Source organism: Acipenser ruthenus, chromosome 50 (assembly GCF_902713425.1).
Source record: "Acipenser ruthenus chromosome 50, fAciRut3.2 maternal haplotype, whole genome shotgun sequence".
In the NCBI taxonomy this organism is placed as follows: Eukaryota; Metazoa; Chordata; class Actinopteri; order Acipenseriformes; family Acipenseridae; genus Acipenser; species Acipenser ruthenus.
In genome coordinates this window covers 7027499-7044151 of record NC_081238.1, presented here as the reverse complement: position 1 = coordinate 7044151, position 16653 = coordinate 7027499, and the positions used below count along the sequence as shown (strand labels likewise).

General features: G+C 43.2%; 1 protein-coding gene and 1 long non-coding RNA gene across 4 annotated transcripts in view; one reads left to right on the top strand and one right to left on the bottom strand.

The window, feature by feature from the left end:
• The window catches only part of LOC117407809 (uncharacterized), a 504618-nt gene that overhangs the window by 291795 nt on the left and 196170 nt on the right, over positions 1 to 16653 (bottom strand). The window lies entirely within an intron of this gene.
• The window catches only part of LOC131722041 (uncharacterized), a 28394-nt gene continuing 26494 nt past the window's right edge, over positions 14754 to 16653 (top strand). The window contains exon 1 of the long non-coding RNA XR_009319998.1: positions 14754 to 14824. This is a non-coding gene — a long non-coding RNA (uncharacterized LOC131722041). The remainder of the gene's footprint in view (positions 14825 to 16653) is intronic.

The window sequence follows — 16653 nt, the reverse complement described above, 5'->3', positions numbered from 1 at the left end:
TGATTTCAAACGCATTAAGAAGGACAGAAAGCTGGTTTCCATGCGTATTCAGGTAAGTGTGAAAATGAGATAGTCACTGTATTAACGTTTTGGAATGCGCTGCTTTTACAATCATTACGGTACACGTGCACGTACTCCACTCAGTGAAATACTAATTGTTTGATACTGAAAATATATTTGATCTCGTTTATAAAAAAAAAAACAAAAAAACTTCCCCGACTGCATTTACTCGCTAGATGTTTTCAACACGAGCTCAATCTGTCTGCAAACCCGCCACTCGAGCAGCACTGAACCCGCGGCACGGAGACTGCAACTGAGAGATATGAATAAAAACAAACACGCCGCTTCACAAATACAACACACACACACACAAAAACAACGCGCTCCTACCACACTACAACCCGGACCTTTCAAAATAATACAATATAACAGCGCTCTGTAGTTTATAAACACATTGTAGAGCTCCATGCAGACTCTCTCACCTCCTCTCTGCTCTCCCTCAGTGTCTGAACGGATAAAACAACGCGCTCCTACCACACTACAACCCGGACCTTTCAAAATAATACAATATAACAGCGCTCTGTAGTTTATAAACACATTGTAGAGCTCCATGCAGACTCTCTCACCTCCTCTCTGCTCTCCCTCAGTGTCTGAACGGATAAAACAACGCGCTCCTACCACACTACAACCCGGACCTTTCAAAATAATACAATATAACAGCGCTCTGTAGTTTATAAACACATTGTAGAGCTCCATGCAGACTCTCTCACCTCCTCTCTGCTCTCCCTCAGTGTCTGAACGGATAAAACAACGCGCTCCTACCACACTACAACCCGGACCTTTCAAAATAATACAATATAACAGCGCTCTGTAGTTTATAAACACATTGTAGAGCTCCATGCAGACTCTCTCACCTCCTCTCTGCTCTCCCTCAGTGTCTGAACGGATAAAACAACGCGCTCCTACCACACTACAACCCGGACCTTTCAAAATAATACAATATAACAGCGCTCTGTAGTTTATAAACACATTGTAGAGCTCCATGCAGACTCTCTCACCTCCTCTCTGCTCTCCCTCAGTGTCTGAACGGATAAAACAACGCGCTCCTACCACACTACAACCCGGACCTTTCAAAATAATACAATATAACAGCGCTCTGTAGTTTATAAACACATTGTAGAGCTCCATGCAGACTCTCTCACCTCCTCTCTGCTCTCCCTCAGTGTCTGAACGGATAAAACAACGCGCTCCTACCACACTACAACCCGGACCTTTCAAAATAATACAATATAACAGCGCTCTGTAGTTTATAAACACATTGTAGAGCTCCATGCAGACTCTCTCACCTCCTCTCTGCTCTCCCTCAGTGTCTGAACGGATAAAACAACGCGCTCCTACCACACTACAACCCGGACCTTTCAAAATAATACAATATAACAGCGCTCTGTAGTTTATAAACACATTGTAGAGCTCCATGCAGACTCTCTCACCTCCTCTCTGCTCTCCCTCAGTGTCTGAACGGATAAAACAACGCGCTCCTACCACACTACAACCCGGACCTTTCAAAATAATACAATATAACAGCGCTCTGTAGTTTATAAACACATTGTAGAGCTCCATGCAGACTCTCTCACCTCCTCTCTGCTCTCCCTCAGTGTCTGAACGGATAAAACAACGCGCTCCTACCACACTACAACCCGGACCTTTCAAAATAATACAATATAACAGCGCTCTGTAGTTTATAAACACATTGTAGAGCTCCATGCAGACTCTCTCACCTCCTCTCTGCTCTCCCTCAGTGTCTGAACGGATAAAACAACGCGCTCCTACCACACTACAACCCGGACCTTTCAAAATAATACAATATAACAGCGCTCTGTAGTTTATAAACACATTGTAGAGCTCCATGCAGACTCTCTCACCTCCTCTCTGCTCTCCCTCAGTGTCTGAACGGATAAAACAACGCGCTCCTACCACACTACAACCCGGACCTTTCAAAATAATACAATATAACAGCGCTCTGTAGTTTATAAACACATTGTAGAGCTCCATGCAGACTCTCTCACCTCCTCTCTGCTCTCCCTCAGTGTCTGAACGGATAAAACAACGCGCTCCTACCACACTACAACCCGGACCTTTCAAAATAATACAATATAACAGCGCTCTGTAGTTTATAAACACATTGTAGAGCTCCATGCAGACTCTCTCACCTCCTCTCTGCTCTCCCTCAGTGTCTGAACGGATAAAACAACGCGCTCCTACCACACTACAACCCGGACCTTTCAAAATAATACAATATAACAGCGCTCTGTAGTTTATAAACACATTGTAGAGCTCCATGCAGACTCTCTCACCTCCTCTCTGCTCTCCCTCAGTGTCTGAACGGATAAAACAACGCGCTCCTACCACACTACAACCCGGACCTTTCAAAATAATACAATATAACAGCGCTCTGTAGTTTATAAACACATTGTAGAGCTCCATGCAGACTCTCTCACCTCCTCTCTGCTCTCCCTCAGTGTCTGAACGGATAAAACAACGCGCTCCTACCACACTACAACCCGGACCTTTCAAAATAATACAATATAACAGCGCTCTGTAGTTTATAAACACATTGTAGAGCTCCATGCAGACTCTCTCACCTCCTCTCTGCTCTCCCTCAGTGTCTGAACGGATAAAACAACGCGCTCCTACCACACTACAACCCGGACCTTTCAAAATAATACAATATAACAGCGCTCTGTAGTTTATAAACACATTGTAGAGCTCCATGCAGACTCTCTCACCTCCTCTCTGCTCTCCCTCAGTGTCTGAACGGATAAAACAACGCGCTCCTACCACACTACAACCCGGACCTTTCAAAATAATACAATATAACAGCGCTCTGTAGTTTATAAACACATTGTAGAGCTCCATGCAGACTCTCTCACCTCCTCTCTGCTCTCCCTCAGTGTCTGAACGGATAAAACAACGCGCTCCTACCACACTACAACCCGGACCTTTCAAAATAATACAATATAACAGCGCTCTGTAGTTTATAAACACATTGTAGAGCTCCATGCAGACTCTCTCACCTCCTCTCTGCTCTCCCTCAGTGTCTGAACGGATAAAACAACGCGCTCCTACCACACTACAACCCGGACCTTTCAAAATAATACAATATAACAGCGCTCTGTAGTTTATAAACACATTGTAGAGCTCCATGCAGACTCTCTCACCTCCTCTCTGCTCTCCCTCAGTGTCTGAACAGATAAAACAACGCGCTCCTACCACACTACAACCCGGACCTTTCAAAATAATACAATATAACAGCGCTCTGTAGTTTATAAACACATTGTAGAGCTCCATGCAGACTCTCTCACCTCCTCTCTGCTCTCCCTCAGTGTCTGAACGGATAAAACAACGCGCTCCTACCACACTACAACCCGGACCTTTCAAAATAATACAATATAACAGCGCTCTGTAGTTTATAAACACATTGTAGAGCTCCATGCAGACTCTCTTACCTCCTCTCTGCTCTCCCTCAGTGTCTGAACGGATAAAACAACGCGCTCCTACCACACTACAACCCGGACCTTTCAAAATAATACAATATAACAGCGCTCTGTAGTTTATAAACACATTGTAGAGCTCCATGCAGACTCTCTCACCTCCTCTCTGCTCTCCCTCAGTGTCTGAACGGATAAAACAACGCGCTCCTACCACACTACAACCCGGACCTTTCAAAATAATACAATATAACAGCGCTCTGTAGTTTATAAACACATTGTAGAGCTCCATGCAGACTCTCTCACCTCCTCTCTGCTCTCCCTCAGTGTCTGAACGGATAAAACAACGCGCTCCTACCACACTACAACCCGGACCTTTCAAAATAATACAATATAACAGCGCTCTGTAGTTTATAAACACATTGTAGAGCTCCATGCAGACTCTCTCACCTCCTCTCTGCTCTCCCTCAGTGTCTGAACGGGTAAAACAACGCGCTCCTACCACACTACAACCCGGACCTTTCAAAATAATACAATATAACAGCGCTCTGTAGTTTATAAACACATTGTAGAGCTCCATGCAGACTCTCTCACCTCCTCTCTGCTCTCCCTCAGTGTCTGAACGGATAAAACAACGCGCTCCTACCACACTACAACCCGGACCTTTCAAAATAATACAATATAACAGCGCTCTGTAGTTTATAAACACATTGTAGAGCTCCATGCAGACTCTCTCACCTCCTCTCTGCTCTCCCTCAGTGTCTGAACGGATAAAACAACGCGCTCCTACCACACTACAACCCGGACCTTTCAAAATAATACAATATAACAGCGCTCTGTAGTTTATAAACACATTGTAGAGCTCCATGCAGACTCTCTCACCTCCTCTCTGCTCTCCCTCAGTGTCTGAACGGATAAAACAACGCGCTCCTACCACACTACAACCCGGACCTTTCAAAATAATACAATATAACAGCGCTCTGTAGTTTATAAACACATTGTAGAGCTCCATGCAGACTCTCTCACCTCCTCTCTGCTCTCCCTCAGTGTCTGAACGGATAAAACAACGCGCTCCTACCACACTACAACCCGGACCTTTCAAAATAATACAATATAACAGCGCTCTGTAGTTTATAAACACATTGTAGAGCTCCATGCAGACTCTCTCACCTCCTCTCTGCTCTCCCTCAGTGTCTGAACGGATAAAACAACGCGCTCCTACCACACTACAACCCGGACCTTTCAAAATAATACAATATAACAGCGCTCTGTAGTTTATAAACACATTGTAGAGCTCCATGCAGACTCTCTCACCTCCTCTCTGCTCTCCCTCAGTGTCTGAACGGATAAAACAACGCGCTCCTACCACACTACAACCCGGACCTTTCAAAATAATACAATATAACAGCGCTCTGTAGTTTATAAACACATTGTAGAGCTCCATGCAGACTCTCTCACCTCCTCTCTGCTCTCCCTCAGTGTCTGAACGGATAAAACAACGCGCTCCTACCACACTACAACCCGGACCTTTCAAAATAATACAATATAACAGCGCTCTGTAGTTTATAAACACATTGTAGAGCTCCATGCAGACTCTCTCACCTCCTCTCTGCTCTCCCTCAGTGTCTGAACGGATAAAACAACGCGCTCCTACCACACTACAACCCGGACCTTTCAAAATAATACAATATAACAGCGCTCTGTAGTTTATAAACACATTGTAGAGCTCCATGCAGACTCTCTCACCTCCTCTCTGCTCTCCCTCAGTGTCTGAACGGATAAAACAACGCGCTCCTACCACACTACAACCCGGACCTTTCAAAATAATACAATATAACAGCGCTCTGTAGTTTATAAACACATTGTAGAGCTCCATGCAGACTCTCTCACCTCCTCTCTGCTCTCCCTCAGTGTCTGAACGGATAAAACAACGCGCTCCTACCACACTACAACCCGGACCTTTCAAAATAATACAATATAACAGCGCTCTGTAGTTTATAAACACATTGTAGAGCTCCATGCAGACTCTCTCACCTCCTCTCTGCTCTCCCTCAGTGTCTGAACGGATAAAACAACGCGCTCCTACCACACTACAACCCGGACCTTTCAAAATAATACAATATAACAGCGCTCTGTAGTTTATAAACACATTGTAGAGCTCCATGCAGACTCTCTCACCTCCTCTCTGCTCTCCCTCAGTGTCTGAACGGATAAAACAACGCGCTCCTACCACACTACAACCCGGACCTTTCAAAATAATACAATATAACAGCGCTCTGTAGTTTATAAACACATTGTAGAGCTCCATGCAGACTCTCTCACCTCCTCTCTGCTCTCCCTCAGTGTCTGAACGGATAAAACAACGCGCTCCTACCACACTACAACCCGGACCTTTCAAAATAATACAATATAACAGCGCTCTGTAGTTTATAAACACATTGTAGAGCTCCATGCAGACTCTCTCACCTCCTCTCTGCTCTCCCTCAGTGTCTGAACGGATAAAACAACGCGCTCCTACCACACTACAACCCGGACCTTTCAAAATAATACAATATAACAGCGCTCTGTAGTTTATAAACACATTGTAGAGCTCCATGCAGACTCTCTCACCTCCTCTCTGCTCTCCCTCAGTGTCTGAACGGATAAAACAACGCGCTCCTACCACACTACAACCCGGACCTTTCAAAATAATACAATATAACAGCGCTCTATAGTTTATAAACACATTGTAGAGCTCCATGCAGACTCTCTCACCTCCTCTCTGCTCTCCCTCAGTGTCTGAACAGATAAAACAACGCGCTCCTACCACACTACAACCCGGACCTTTCAAAATAATACAATATAACAGCGCTCTGTAGTTTATAAACACATTGTAGAGCTCCATGCAGACTCTCTCACCTCCTCTCTGCTCTCCCTCAGTGTCTGAACGGATAAAACAACGCGCTCCTACCACACTACAACCCGGACCTTTCAAAATAATACAATATAACAGCGCTCTGTAGTTTATAAACACATTGTAGAGCTCCATGCAGACTCTCTTACCTCCTCTCTGCTCTCCCTCAGTGTCTGAACGGATAAAACAACGCGCTCCTACCACACTACAACCCGGACCTTTCAAAATAATACAATATAACAGCGCTCTGTAGTTTATAAACACATTGTAGAGCTCCATGCAGACTCTCTCACCTCCTCTCTGCTCTCCCTCAGTGTCTGAACGGATAAAACAACGCGCTCCTACCACACTACAACCCGGACCTTTCAAAATAATACAATATAACAGCGCTCTGTAGTTTATAAACACATTGTAGAGCTCCATGCAGACTCTCTCACCTCCTCTCTGCTCTCCCTCAGTGTCTGAACGGATAAAACAACGCGCTCCTACCACACTACAACCCGGACCTTTCAAAATAATACAATATAACAGCGCTCTGTAGTTTATAAACACATTGTAGAGCTCCATGCAGACTCTCTCACCTCCTCTCTGCTCTCCCTCAGTGTCTGAACGGGTAAAACAACGCGCTCCTACCACACTACAACCCGGACCTTTCAAAATAATACAATATAACAGCGCTCTGTAGTTTATAAACACATTGTAGAGCTCCATGCAGACTCTCTCACCTCCTCTCTGCTCTCCCTCAGTGTCTGAACGGATAAAACAACGCGCTCCTACCACACTACAACCCGGACCTTTCAAAATAATACAATATAACAGCGCTCTGTAGTTTATAAACACATTGTAGAGCTCCATGCAGACTCTCTTACCTCCTCTCTGCTCTCCCTCAGTGTCTGAACGGATAAAACAACGCGCTCCTACCACACTACAACCCGGACCTTTCAAAATAATACAATATAACAGCGCTCTGTAGTTTATAAACACATTGTAGAGCTCCATGCAGACTCTCTCACCTCCTCTCTGCTCTCCCTCAGTGTCTGAACGGATAAAACAACGCGCTCCTACCACACTACAACCCGGACCTTTCAAAATAATACAATATAACAGCGCTCTGTAGTTTATAAACACATTGTAGAGCTCCATGCAGACTCTCTCACCTCCTCTCTGCTCTCCCTCAGTGTCTGAACGGATAAAACAACGCGCTCCTACCACACTACAACCCGGACCTTTCAAAATAATACAATATAACAGCGCTCTGTAGTTTATAAACACATTGTAGAGCTCCATGCAGACTCTCTCACCTCCTCTCTGCTCTCCCTCAGTGTCTGAACGGGTAAAACAACGCGCTCCTACCACACTACAACCCGGACCTTTCAAAATAATACAATATAACAGCGCTCTGTAGTTTATAAACACATTGTAGAGCTCCATGCAGACTCTCTCACCTCCTCTCTGCTCTCCCTCAGTGTCTGAACGGATAAAACAACGCGCTCCTACCACACTACAACCCGGACCTTTCAAAATAATACAATATAACAGCGCTCTGTAGTTTATAAACACATTGTAGAGCTCCATGCAGACTCTCTCACCTCCTCTCTGCTCTCCCTCAGTGTCTGAACGGATAAAACAACGCGCTCCTACCACACTACAACCCGGACCTTTCAAAATAATACAATATAACAGCGCTCTGTAGTTTATAAACACATTGTAGAGCTCCATGCAGACTCTCTCACCTCCTCTCTGCTCTCCCTCAGTGTCTGAACGGATAAAACAACGCGCTCCTACCACACTACAACCCGGACCTTTCAAAATAATACAATATAACAGCGCTCTGTAGTTTATAAACACATTGTAGAGCTCCATGCAGACTCTCTCACCTCCTCTCTGCTCTCCCTCAGTGTCTGAACGGATAAAACAACGCGCTCCTACCACACTACAACCCGGACCTTTCAAAATAATACAATATAACAGCGCTCTGTAGTTTATAAACACATTGTAGAGCTCCATGCAGACTCTCTCACCTCCTCTCTGCTCTCCCTCAGTGTCTGAACGGGTAAAACAACGCGCTCCTACCACACTACAACCCGGACCTTTCAAAATAATACAATATAACAGCGCTCTGTAGTTTATAAACACATTGTAGAGCTCCATGCAGACTCTCTCACCTCCTCTCTGCTCTCCCTCAGTGTCTGAACGGATAAAACAACGCGCTCCTACCACACTACAACCCGGACCTTTCAAAATAATACAATATAACAGCGCTCTGTAGTTTATAAACACATTGTAGAGCTCCATGCAGACTCTCTCACCTCCTCTCTGCTCTCCCTCAGTGTCTGAACGGATAAAACAACGCGCTCCTACCACACTACAACCCGGACCTTTCAAAATAATACAATATAACAGCGCTCTGTAGTTTATAAACACATTGTAGAGCTCCATGCAGACTCTCTCACCTCCTCTCTGCTCTCCCTCAGTGTCTGAACGGATAAAACAACGCGCTCCTACCACACTACAACCCGGACCTTTCAAAATAATACAATATAACAGCGCTCTGTAGTTTATAAACACATTGTAGAGCTCCATGCAGACTCTCTCACCTCCTCTCTGCTCTCCCTCAGTGTCTGAACGGATAAAACAACGCGCTCCTACCACACTACAACCCGGACCTTTCAAAATAATACAATATAACAGCGCTCTGTAGTTTATAAACACATTGTAGAGCTCCATGCAGACTCTCTCACCTCCTCTCTGCTCTCCCTCAGTGTCTGAACGGGTAAAACAACGCGCTCCTACCACACTACAACCCGGACCTTTCAAAATAATACAATATAACAGCGCTCTGTAGTTTATAAACACATTGTAGAGCTCCATGCAGACTCTCTCACCTCCTCTCTGCTCTCCCTCAGTGTCTGAACGGATAAAACAACGCGCTCCTACCACACTACAACCCGGACCTTTCAAAATAATACAATATAACAGCGCTCTGTAGTTTATAAACACATTGTAGAGCTCCATGCAGACTCTCTCACCTCCTCTCTGCTCTCCCTCAGTGTCTGAACGGATAAAACAACGCGCTCCTACCACACTACAACCCGGACCTTTCAAAATAATACAATATAACAGCGCTCTGTAGTTTATAAACACATTGTAGAGCTCCATGCAGACTCTCTCACCTCCTCTCTGCTCTCCCTCAGTGTCTGAACGGATAAAACAACGCGCTCCTACCACACTACAACCCGGACCTTTCAAAATAATACAATATAACAGCGCTCTGTAGTTTATAAACACATTGTAGAGCTCCATGCAGACTCTCTCACCTCCTCTCTGCTCTCCCTCAGTGTCTGAACGGATAAAACAACGCGCTCCTACCACACTACAACCCGGACCTTTCAAAATAATACAATATAACAGCGCTCTGTAGTTTATAAACACATTGTAGAGCTCCATGCAGACTCTCTCACCTCCTCTCTGCTCTCCCTCAGTGTCTGAACGGATAAAACAACGCGCTCCTACCACACTACAACCCGGACCTTTCAAAATAATACAATATAACAGCGCTCTGTAGTTTATAAACACATTGTAGAGCTCCATGCAGACTCTCTCACCTCCTCTCTGCTCTCCCTCAGTGTCTGAACGGATAAAACAACGCGCTCCTACCACACTACAACCCGGACCTTTCAAAATAATACAATATAACAGCGCTCTGTAGTTTATAAACACATTGTAGAGCTCCATGCAGACTCTCTCACCTCCTCTCTGCTCTCCCTCAGTGTCTGAACGGGTCTGTCTCCCACAGAACGAGGAATATACCAATCACAAAATACAAACCGATCAGCGCGGTCTGACAATTCATCTAATATGAACCGCAAAGGGAATCGTGATGCTGGGGATCTTTTAATGAAAAATGAATATGACTTTCAATTTTAACATCATAATCGAGCTGTTTGTAGCTCTATATTTTTCCCAGTGAATACAATTTGAATTCAGGTAACCCCTCCCCCATGCCGGAGTTGGTATAGTCCTTTCTCTATCAGTCGGCAGCAGCGTCGATGCAGCGAGTTTCACGCAGATATATAATCTGTGTTTCGTGTAATTATATTGATATTTCCCGTCCTCTTCTTCCGAATGAGATGTTCAAACACTAACGCGATACCCCTGATAATGTTTTTTAGAAGTATATCAGGTTAATTCAAGTTGAGCGTCGTTGTCACAAACAGATCCTCAATGGCGCAGGCATGCTCGCAGTTTCATAGCTTTCTCTTCGCTAGTCTTGCAGGTTCAGGGCGTGTGAACTTGTTTTTGGTAAATACAGCACAGGGTCGCAGAAAGGTCATTCTTTACGAGTAAACTTCCAGGCAGTAACCTCTGCTATTTCTACCGCATGCTTTTATTTCGTTTCTCTTAAACTGTATGGTTGTCTCCTATTCTTTATCCAGGACAGTATTCCTCCCTGCTGTCCAGCGGCACAGATTTAGAATCTTCCTCAGACTGCGCTGCGAACTAAACCAGGCAACAGAGCCGCGTCCACAGCAGCAGAAGAGTCACCAGCAATGAGACACGCCAAGGAGTGCGCTGCTCTGTGAGACTCGAGGGGACGCGTTATCAAAGCGCTTCCTCCAGCCTTTAATTAACTGCTATTGATTTAAAAAAGGACAAAACATCATGTTAATGTTACAACATGAAAAACTAAACACACTGAGAGCGCTGAAGAGGACTTGAAATACAGTGTATTACTCAGCTGTGTGGTTCTAGTTTTGTAAAATGAACAGGTGGTTTACCTCTTTAAAATAAATAGGAGTTAATTAAAGACTGGCGTAAAAGCTTTGAAAAGATGTCCTGAGGTGTCTTATTGTGATTAAAAAGCGTCCCATTCCACAAGAAAACCTGAGAGGCGTTAGAAAACTAAAGCTCTTTGAATGAAATGCTTTTTATTATATGAATAACTACCCAGTGGAGAGACAGAGCAGGTTAATAAACTAAATGTATTGAATGAATAATGAAATCAGATCATATATGTCAGAGAGTGAGAGGTTTGTATTAAACAGTCCAGTTACAGTATTTTTAAAATGTTTGAGTAGTTTAACTGCTTATGACTGTCCAGATTGGAAACAAAGGTAAATATTCTCATACAATACTCTGCATTTATATTACTGCTCCCAGCAGTACTTTCTGTAAAGCTGTATTTGGGTCTGTAGTTGTTGTCCCCGGTCTGTACCAAGTGTATTCATTCAGGAGAAGCAACACGAGTGAAGGTGAATAAGCAGCCTACAGAATGTGTGCATTGCAGAAAGCGTTTATTATTAAAACATGACGAGACATCTCTCAGGTTTCATTAATAACACCAGTATTCTATTTGAGCGGCGTTAGGTTGTAGCCCTTCAAAAGTTACAAACGTCAAACTTGCAATGCTTCAATGTATCCAGTAGGTGGCACCAAAACACTGTTCAGCTTTTACATTGTACAGTTTAGACTGCATTGGTTGATAATGTTCATTCCTCCTTGAATGAGTTCAGTAAAAAGGGGCGGACCTAGATATTTCAAACAGCATTACTGATATTTTTGTGATACAATACACACATAAAAACAATGTGCTCCACAATATAAAGCATTCTTTAATTCTTAGTTTAAACTGCTGTATAATAAAGTGAATGTACACAAACATTTGTGTTTAGTGTTTAAGTCTTCTGATAATTAGATTATTATGTTTAACCCATTTACCTTTCTAAATGACACCTTCAATCTTCTACTGTGATACTAATGGGAAAATGTAAAAAAAGTTGATGGCTGATTGAAACAAAATCTTTGTTGTTTTGTGAAACATAATTTCCTCTCATCAAAAAAATGTAACTTCTAAGAATCTTCATCTTTCTTTTCTTTGTAAATCACCTCCTCACCCAGTTCATTGCTCTGTGTGTGTAATCTCCATGCCTGCAATGGTAATGACTAGAGTTCAATCACCTCCTCACCCAGTTCATTGCTCTGTGTGTGTAATCTCCATGCCTGCAATGGTAATGACTAGAGTTCAATCACCTCCTCACCCAGTTCATTGCTCTGTGTGTGTAATCTCCATGCCTGCAATGGTAATGACTAGAGTTCAATCACCTCCTCACCCAGTTCATTGCTCTGTGTGTGTAATCTCCATGCCTGCAATGGTAATGACTAGAGTTCAATCACCTCCTCACCCAGTTCATTGCTCTGTGTGTGTAATCTCCATGCCTGCAATGGTAATGACTAGAGTTCAATCACCTCCTCACCCAGTTCATTGCTCTGTGTGTGTAATCTCCATGCCTGCAATGGTAATGACTAGAGTTCAATCACCTCCTCACCCAGTTCATTGCTCTGTGTGTGTAATCTCCATGCCTGCAATGGTAATGACTAGAGTTCAATCACCTCCTCACCCAGTTCATTGCTCTGTGTGTGTAATCTCCATGCCTGCAATGGTAATGACTAGAGTTCAATCACCTCCTCACCCAGTTCATTGCTCTGTGTGTGTAATCTCCATGCCTGCAATGGTAATGACTAGAGTTCAATCACCTCCTCACCCAGTTCATTGCTCTGTGTGTGTAATCTCCATGCCTGCAATGGTAATGACTAGAGTTCAATCACCTCCTCACCCAGTTCATTGCTCTGTGTGTGTAATCTCCATGCCTGCAATGGTAATGACTAGAGTTCAATCACCTCCTCACCCAGTTCATTGCTCTGTGTGTGTAATCTCCATGCCTGCAATGGTAATGACTAGAGTTCAATCACCTCCTCACCCAGTTCATTGCTCTGTGTGTGTAATCTCCATGCCTGCAATGGTAATGACTAGAGTTCAATCACCTCTTCACCCAGTTCATTGCTCTGTGTGTGTAATCTCCATGCCTGCAATGGTAATGACTAGAGTTCAATCACCTCCTCACCCAGTTCATTGCTCTGTGTGTGTAATCTCCATGCCTGCAATGGTAATGACTAGAGTTCAATCCTAGCGGTCAGGTGTAACCCCTTTTCATTCTCTTTTATTTAAAACATATTCCGATGCTGCAGTAATTTTAATGTGCCCAGAAAAAATCAATGTAAAGAGTGTGTGTAAATACTGAGTTTACTGTAGATATAGATAGATCTCACTTCTCCTTTTCTGCAGTCAGTCAGCTCTGTGTTCATTTCTGAGAAGGAAATACGTGTCTGTGGTTAGTGAGAGGAAGTGAAGGCAGGCAGGGTTTAAATTGAGCCTGAATACTGGAATGCAACCCTGCACCCCCCGTTTAACTGACAAGAGGGGATTCTGAAAAGGGGAGATTGATTATTATTATTTATTTATTTCTTAGCAGAAGCCCTTATCCAGGTCAACTTACAATTGTTACAAGATATCACATTATTTTTACATACAATTACCCGATTATACAGTTGGGTTTTTACTGGAGCAATCTCCCCACCTTGAGATTAAACCCACGACCCTCTGGTCAAGAGTCCAGAGCCCTAACCACTACTCCACACTGCTGCCCCAGATTGAGCAGAGCAGTTTTATACCAAACATGCCCTCAATCATCTTTAGATGACGAGGTCTGCTCTGCTCCTCAGAAAAGTTAACTGTAAAAGAAAACCATGGTAAAAACATGACAAAATAAAGACAATTCTAGATAAGTTTGATTTTGTATGATGATAAACTGATTATATACACAGATTCATGTAGAAAGGAAAAGAGATAGACAAATATGTTGACTTATTTTCTTTTGCTTAATTAATTTATTATTATTATTATTATTATTATTATTATTATTATTATTATTATTATTATTATTATTATTATTATTATTATTATTATTATTATTGTTGTTGTTGTTGTTGTTGTTGTTGTTGTGACTAACTTTTTGGGGTTGCAGCACCCCCTAGCGGTCACACACAGATGATGTATTTATTCAGCTAGAATTAAACAAAGATCTATAATAAAGCTGTGGTATAATGAAAAACAATTCATGTGAAATTCTGAGGGTAACATTGAAGCAGGGTTTCACTCTAACTATTCTCCTGTTGAATGCAAACCTACAAGTGTGGTGTTCTGTGTATCTCTGCTCTGGGGGCTCTTGCCAACCCTCCTCAAAGGCTCAGCCACTGTAGAGCCTCACCCCTCTGAGGGAGACTCCCTGCTGGGACAGAGGGGGACCCCCTGGACAAACAGTCACTTCAATCCAGCCTGAAGCTGCCCCTGTCAACAAATCAATTAAAAATAAAAACCTGAAAAGTCTTCATTAGATAAGTATTCACCCTGTTTGTATTGGGAATGGGTTTCTTTGTGAATCTATAATAAAAGATGTCTCGATGTCTTGCACAGTATTGATTTGCATGTTGGGTTGGGTTTGACAGTGTGATCTCATTCATGTGCAGGTGTTAATACAGCAGCACCTTCACATCGAACGAGCAGGACACAGAGACAGAGAGCAGCTACTCCACTCACTAGTAATCGGTAAGCACACATCTCAATGATTTTTCAAATGTTCTTTCATTTCTTTATTTTTCTATTGCTCTGAAGGTGGTGGATTGGAGACCAGTCCTCTTTATGTCTCCACAGAGCAGGGATAACACAAGCAGAGGCAATGGGAGCTTATGGAATATTAGTTTGTTTAAAAATAAGCGGCTTAGCCACAATTGATATTTAAAGGGATTCTCAAGCCCAGTAGTTTGATCAGCCAGACTTGTATTTTCTTTTATAAAACGTGGAGACTGTAGTACAGCAGCAGACCTCAGTGTTGTGACTGTATACTGAGGATAGTCTTATTATTGTTTCCATAGTGTAACATGTCCTGGATGTAAGGCTGATAGGTCTGTACCTGCCCAGGTTTGCTGTATCACCCTTCTGATATAGTGTTACCGTATTTATGAGCCTCCTGACAGCCGGGTCACCCCCTGTCCTTATCGACAAATCCTTTGTAAATCATTTTCACTTCTCATTGTTGTTTATAAATTGATATAACTTAACACTGGCCATTTTGAATCCCAGGAGAACTGTCTGAATAGTTAAGGAATCCCTTAATTGGGTCTATAACTTAAAATCATTAAAGAAAGTGTAAAAATAAATGAATAGTCTACAAGCCCTTCGCTTGTGGATTCTGGAAACAAAGAGTTAAAGGTTCTGCGATTCACTGAGAATAGAAAAAAAAGAACAAGCAAAAAAGAACAGACTGTTCTGCATTATCACATTTGAATCAAAGGCACTCCACAGCAGACCAGTCCTGTGGCTCACCTTTGATTCAAATGTGATCATGCAAAACACTCGAGATATGTCACATGAGGGAAAGCAACCTGTCTGCAAATCAAAACTGGTGTCCTGCCTTTCACCTTGCTGTGGAGGCCTGGGGTCCTAGCGGGGGGAGGGGCGGGGGGCTAGGTGCTGCATTGGGTTTATGTTAATGTTAAAAAATACCTTCTTTTAGTATTTCTAAATGTAGCACTATTGAGTGTGTAATAGTTATGGGTGGCTATAGTTAATGCACTAGACTAGCCTGTTATCTTTCTCTGGAGGCCTGGGTTCTAATCTGGATGGCTAGGTGGTGCTGTGGGTTATTGTTAATGCACTAGACTAGTCTGTCCCCTTTCTGTGGAGGCCTGGGTTCCAATCTGGATGGCTAGGTGGTGCTGTGGGTTAATGTTAATGCACTAGACGAGCCTGTTATCTTTCTGTGGAGGCCTGGGTTCCAATCTGGATGGCTAGGTGGTGCTGTGGGTTAATGTTAATGCACTAGACGAGCCTGTTATCTTTCTCTGGAGGCCTGGGTTCCAATCTGGATGGCTAGGTGGTGCTGTGGGTTAATGTTAATGCACTAGACGAGCCTGTTATCTTTCTCTGGAGGCCTGGGTTCCAATCTGCATGGCTAGGTGGTGCTGTGGGTTAATGTTAATGCACTAGACTAGTCTGTCCCCTTTCTGTGGAGGCCTGGGTTCCAATCTGGATGGCTAGGTGGTGCTGTGGGTTAATGTTAAGGCAATAGACTAGCCTGTCACCTTTCTCTGGAGGCCCGGGTTCCAGTCTGGATGGCTAGGTGGTTCAGGGTATGTGTAAGTAAAGTGTCAGATTTACTGAAGGTATTTTTTTGTTTCAGCAAATTATTTGTAAATACTGATTCCTTATCATTTTATTGATATAGTGTAACATTGGTCATATTGAAACCTCAGGGATCTGTCTGAATATGTTTTTTATGCCACTGTGTATTTCCATGGATACATATGTAAAGGTTTTTTTTTTTAATTGTTGATAGTTAATTAGTAAATGAAGTTAATGATCAGCAATCAGGTTTT